General features: G+C 41.2%; 1 non-coding gene across 1 annotated transcript; it reads right to left on the minus strand.

Annotated features, from left to right (window-relative positions):
- Positions 1 to 5412: 5412 nt before the first annotated feature.
- LOC122792568 lies at positions 5413 to 5515 on the minus strand. Its single transcript, XR_006363383.1, has one exon. It is a non-coding gene; the product is annotated as a U6 spliceosomal RNA (small nuclear RNA).
- Positions 5516 to 6621: the final 1106 nt, after the last annotated feature.

A 6621-nucleotide genomic window follows, 5' to 3' on the forward strand; every position in this document is an offset into this window, starting at 1 on the left:
GTTCCGATTCTCCCCTTGATGAGATTTCCTTTGGAGATACAGTTTCCTGTATGATGGAGTTTTCTAAGAGGGACTGTACTTAGGTCTCAGATGTCCAGCAGAGGTATTATGAACTCCTTCAAATGGAGTCTCCCAAGCCCTCTACTGTCCCTCCTGTTCTTGCTGCCTTGTTGTACACTTTTTCTGCAGCTTCTTAGGCCCTTGATTCTGAGCCCCTGCTCCTAAAATACTGATTGGTTTTATAAGGTGCCCAATGATTGCAAATTCCTTTACAAGTGCCCCTCTGCTTACCCTTCTATTATTTCTGTTTCTTCTGATAAACCATCTAAGCTTTTGCCTTCTACAAAGCTGCTCCCCTCTGACAAGGATGGTAGAACCATACAGAGACTGAGCAAGAAACTATATACTGCTGCTACCATGGCCTTTTGGGATCTGAATTATCAGATTCACATGACCAGGTATGTTTTGGCTCTTCTCTCTCAGGATTTTCATGTTATTTCAGACCTGCTTGACTCTGAGGGGAAGAATTCAGCTCCTTCTTTATTAGGGTCCTCTTCTCAAGTTGCTCGCCATTCCATTAAATTCAGTTATGATGCAGCTGATGCCTCTTCTTGGGCTGCAGCCTTTGGTTTTGTGTTGAGAAGATATTCCTGGCTTTGTCTTCAGCCTTTGCCTGATGATATTAAGGCCAAGCTGATGAATGCTTCTCTAGATAATAAAATTATCTTTGGTTCTACAGCAGCTGAGCTTTTTAAGTCTCTTCAGGAAAAGGGTAAGGCTTCCAGTTTTGAAGGAACTATCCTAATAAACCTGTCTTTGTCCATAGGCAGTCTTGCCCTCCTCCCAAGAGGTAAAAAGGAGGACTCCTCCTGCTAAGTCTACTCAAACTTTTGCAGCTCAGAAGACTCCTTTTTCAGACATCTTTTTCCCCCACTCCTCAGTTACATTCCTCTTTATCTTTCCCTGTCCCTTCCAAATTGGTTAAGGATCACTCAAGATTATTGAGTTCTTTCCATAATTTGTCACGGGTATTTCATTTTATTTATTTATTTATTTATATAACATCTGTTTACAAGGAAAATCCAACTTGGAATAAAGCCAATTTTCAGTGGAGGCCTGGGGAGAAATGCTCCAGATGCATGACTTCATAACGTGGGAGGAAACCAGAGCACCCAGAGGAAACCCACACAAATGCAGGCAGGACATCCAGACTCCACACAGAAGACACTCCAACCGAGAATCAAACCAGAGAATCTCTTGCTGTGAGGCAACAATGCTACCACTGCAACGTCCTATAGTCCATGGCTTGGGAATCCTTTCCCCACTTTCTGGGAATTCCTCAACCTCCTCAAAAACAGTTAACTTTTTTCCAAATGTTTTTCTGAGCCTTGTATATCAAGAAGCAATTCAAGCAGTTCGAGCTATTCAAAAGGGGAAGAGATTTTACTCAAAATGTTTCTGGATCCCAGGAAAGAAGGCACTGGATACTCATTCTAGATCTTTCTCAGCTCAACACCTTTTGAAAGTTCCCTCCTTTTGAATGTTATCCCTTTAAACCTTGTTTGCTCTTCTGCTTCCTCAGGCTTTCTTAGTTTCTCTGGATTTCAAATATGCCTATCTCCATATCCCCTATTCATCCCCTTTTCAGGAAGTTTTGATGTTTGTTTGTTGCTTCCTTGCATTTTCAGTTCTCTGCTTTGCCCTTTGGCCTCTCTACTGCCCCAAGGGTCTTCAACAAGTGCCTCACTCCTGTGATTGCTTTTTGCAGGATGATGTAAATACAGATCTTTCCTTATCCAGGTGGCATGCTCATCTGGGCTTCTTCCCCAGAGATTTTACTTCAGCAACTTCATTATGCTATTTGTCTCCTGCAAAGCCTAGGGTTTACACTGAATTTCCAAAAATCAATCCTACCTCCTTCTCAGGATCATGTTTTTTCTCGGGTGAAGGCTCCAGACTCTTCCAATGCTTGCATCTCTGCCTCCTCCCATGGCTTTAACTCTGATTGCTTTCTTTCAATACCTTCTTCCTCTGGCCTGCATTACAGTCAGGGAGTTTCTAAGGGCTCTAAAGTACATGGCTTTCCCATTCCCTTACTTCCTCTGGCTAAGCTTCATATGAGAAAGCTCTAGTAGTTCCTAAAGTCAGTTTGGCTTCAACATTCTCATCCTTTGGATTTTCAGATTCCCCTTCTTCTATGCTTCAAGCTGAAGCTTCAGTGGTGGATTCATCAACTGTCCATAAACTCAGGGCTTCCTTTTCAACTTCTAGTCCCCAGTCAGGAACTCTTTTCAAATGCTTAAGAAACAGGGATGGGGGGCTTCCTTCAGTCCTCTGAAAGTTCAGGGCCTTTGGTCTCTGCATCAAAATAAGGACTGTACAATATCAAAGAGATGACTCTTCTCCTGACCCTTCATGCCTTTCATTCTATTTTCCTTCCAGGGCCCCCTCAAAATATTTACAAACAATACCATAGTGATGTGATATATCAATAAGCAGGGGGGGGGGGGCATGGTCTTACCTCTTGTGTGGACTAGTTCTTCAGATTTGGGATCTGGATGTCTAGTATCAGGTGACTCTTCAGGCTGTTTAAATTCCTTCAAATCAGAACATTGTGGCAGACTGAGCAGGTCCATATCACAAACTCACGAGTGGATTTTTCCCAGATATGTTTTTCTGGACATTATCCACCAGTGGGATACTCCTCAAGTAGATTTTTTTACCTCCCCTCTAAAGAGATAGCTTCCTCTCTTTTTTACCAGAGTCCCATGTCCTTTGACTTGGAAGGTGGATGCCCTATCTTTTCCCTGGACAGGCATGTTTCTTTATGCCTTCCCTCCCCTTCCTCTAATACCATGGGTCCTGTTCAAGAAAGAACAGGATGCTCCCAAAATCTTGTTGGTGACTTCTATTTTTGCCCAAACAGCATTAGTTCCCTCTTCTTCTGCATTTAGTCAAGGGGAATCATCACAAGCTACCTCAAAGGGTGGACCTACTTACACAAGACAAGGGATCTCTCATCCATCCTCACCTGTCCACTCTTCAACTGACACTGTGGGTTATAGGGTTCTGACCCCTTTTAGGCACTTTTTTCTGAAGATGTGCTTAGGGTTCTGCAGGACACCATGAAACCCACTACAAGAAAATCATATTTATCCAAATGGAAGAGATTTTCTGTTTAGTGCCTTACTCATAACCTGGATCCATTTTTTATAGATGTTCCCTTGGTTCTCTGTTATTTGTGTGAATTGCTCAATGCTGGGTTGGTATAATATTATGTTAAAGCCCACCTGTCAGCCATTTCTGCTTGTCTGCCTTTGACTTCTAGATTTGAGATCAAACAATTTATTAAAGGTGTCCTTCAAAGTAGGCCTCCCAGGAAGCCTTTTCCTTCTTCCTAGGATCTTAATTTTGTCCTGGAAAAATTGACTAATGCTCATTTTCAGCCTATAGCTTCAGCTTCCTTACAGCCGTGTTCTTGGAAGACTGTTCTTCCTCTGAACCCTTACCTCACCAATGCTGGTGTCTGAGCTGCAGGCCCTTATGGCTGTTCCCCCCTTTCTGTTTTTTCATAATGACAGGGTGTCTCATCATACTTATCCTTCTTTTATGCCCAAGGTGGTTAATGAGTTGTTGCTTAATCAGTCTAGTCATTTGCCCACATTTTCCTTTGCAAGTGAGAAAGTTCTTCACATTTTAGATTTGCATAGACAGCTCAGATATTATTTGAATAAGACTAAAGCCTTTTGTAAACCTGAGCAGCTTTTTGTTTCCTTTCATCCTAGGTTTTTGGGTTTGGCTGTTTCTAAGCAAACTATTTTCTCTTGGATATCTAAAGCCATTTCCTTTTATTACTCTTTTATGGGAAAAGCCTTCCTTCTTCTGTTGGGGCTCATTATTCTACCAGGGCTGTGGCTTCTTTTGGTGTTTTTTTTCAATGATTTGAATACTAATTCCATTCTTGAGGCAGCTACTTGGACTTCTGTGCATACATTTATCAAGCACTACAAGTTGGATGTTGTTTCTAGGGCTAGAGCCAGACTTGCCAGGGCTATCCTGCATGGTTTTCTTGAGGGCTCTGCTGTACCTTCCTCCTAAGCATTTGTACTCTCCCTACTGTAAGGCATACTGCAATAGTGATATAGAAGGACATAGTACAGTTTTGTAAAATCTTACCATAACAGTAGATGTCTTTCTCTTCACTGTTGCAGTATTCACTGTTTTTCCTCCTGGGGCTCTTCAGTTCTGAGGATGGTATGGCCATACATCATCATTATGTTTTATGCCATGTGCAGGGAGCATACGTGTGATGTACGACATCCCTATAACAACCTAAGGTTTTAGTATACTGGCCAGATGTCAGGCTACCCTTATAGGTTCATAGGGGGATCCCTACTCTAAGGAATACTGCAACAGTGAATTGAAGGACATCTACTGTTATGGTAAGATTTTACACAACTGTACTTTCCCAAGTCCCTCACCACTAGGTTACTATTAGGGGAGTGTTATCAGTGTTGTAATTTGCAGGGGTGGTCATCTCCCCAATATAATTATGCATTTTTTTGCATTCAGTTTTAGGCCATGGTTCTGGCACCATTTATTTATCTGTGTCAGACCTTCCTGGAGGATGTCTACATCTTTGGGTAATTCACTGATTGCACCCACCTTGCAGTCATCAGCAAATTTGGCAAATCAAAGGCCCTCTACATTTTCATTGACTTCAGAGAAGTATATTTCAAACAGGAGAGGTCTAAGTACCAAGCCCAGTGGAACACCACTAGTAACAGGCCTCTTGGTGGAGATGGATTCCTCTGCCACAACTTCATGTGTCCTTTGAGCCCTTTGGCTATCTGTCGAGTGACATAGGGATTTATGCCTAAATTTGTAAGTTGTTTTATATTGATACTCAAGTGAGATATTGTGTCAAATGCCTTTTCCAGGTCAAGGTAGGCAGTATGCACTGTTTTCCCTCATCCATGTCTCTAGTTACCTTTTCAAAGAAGTCCACCAAGTCTAGTATGCATGACCTACCCCTGAAGAAACCCAACTGGGTTGGGTCCACTGTTTGATGATTTCCTATGTCTGTTTATCAGGTACAAAATAATTCTTTCCATGGTCTTGCATATAAGACCAAACTTATAAGTCAGTAGTTCCCTGGGTCTGTTGATCCACCTACGTATAGAGGGATAACAGTTGCAGTCCTCCATTCCATAGGGATGGAGGCTGTGGTTGAACAGAGATTCTGGTGGGCCTTGATAGAGCATGTTTCAAGCTAGTTCATAGAGTAGTACTAGGCTAACTGCTCTTGTGAACCATTTTGAGCCTAGTCAATTACCCTATGTGAGAATCAAACCCTGCACCTTATGTGTGTAAGGTAAACATCTTAACTATTATGCCCACCTCCCACTCCCAAAAAATATGGAAAGCTTCACGAATTTGCATGTTATCCTTGCACAGAGGTAATGTTAATCTTCTTTGTATCATTCCAATTTTAGTGTATGTGCTGCCAAAGCGTTTTTTTCTGCATGGGTCCTGATAATATATTTGGATATTATCAGGACCGATGCAGAAAAACCACCACTGGGAATTCAAAATGGTAAAATCAAAAATTTTTATAACAAGATTGAGCACTTTCATCTCTCTATGGAGACTTCATCAGAATAACCATGAAACCAACCATCAGTTCTTTGAGTCTCTGTGTCTATCAGCTGATAGGTCTGATCCATAGTAGGTGTGGTCTGTGCTATTGGTAACCTTTTTGGAGATATCAGTGACTATCTATGCCTCCAAAGACATAGTGTAATTACATCTCTCACATATTGTGTCAGTCTGCTTAAAATAAAATAGTCAGTATGAGAAAATTGTTACATTGTCTCAAGATACCCATTTCCTCTAGACTGGCTACAAAGAGAGTAGGAAAGTATGCATGCATGGCTGTAGATCCTCCTTTTTGTTATCAATAAGGGGTGGTACAATTGGGGTTTGGAGCTATTAGGTTGGGAGGAGAGGTCTAGGATTGGACAATTACAACTCTAGGTGCCTGCTTCTATACAGGGCATTGCAGTCCACTGCTGCACATGTTATAGGAGATGAGTTAGAGAGGAATCCAATCAGTAAACAAGTAAAAATGCAGTATAATTGCATATATACGGCTGAGATACTGCAGAAATTCACAATTTATTTACTAATGTAGGCAATATTGTAAGACTAGACTAAGGTCCCCAGACCAAGAAAACTGCAGCAGAAATCTAAGGGGCTCAGATCCTACAGCAATTCATAATTTTTTTCACTATTATGAATGATACTACAAGACTAAGGTCCCAGTCCAAGTAAAATGCAAACGATTGACTTTTGATTAAAACAAGGAAAGGCAGAAAAGAACAATTCACAATTCTAATTAACACTATGAATATTGCACTAGTTCAGATGATATTATATGAAACAGAGGATAACTCAAGCTTTAGGAGTCTAATGGGAGTGCCTTATCAGTTTGAGCTAACAGTGTGTAGTAGAAATAACATTGGGTGAGGCTTGGAAAGTCTAATTTACAGTAGGGGTAAACATTTTAAAAGGCACCAAGTTTAAAAGCACAAGAGTTGGTTAGGTAGAAAAAAATATCAA

This window comes from Protopterus annectens, chromosome 1.part2 (assembly GCF_019279795.1).
Source record: "Protopterus annectens isolate FY-2018-M chromosome 1.part2, PAN1.0, whole genome shotgun sequence".
In the NCBI taxonomy this organism is placed as follows: Eukaryota; Metazoa; Chordata; order Ceratodontiformes; family Protopteridae; genus Protopterus; species Protopterus annectens.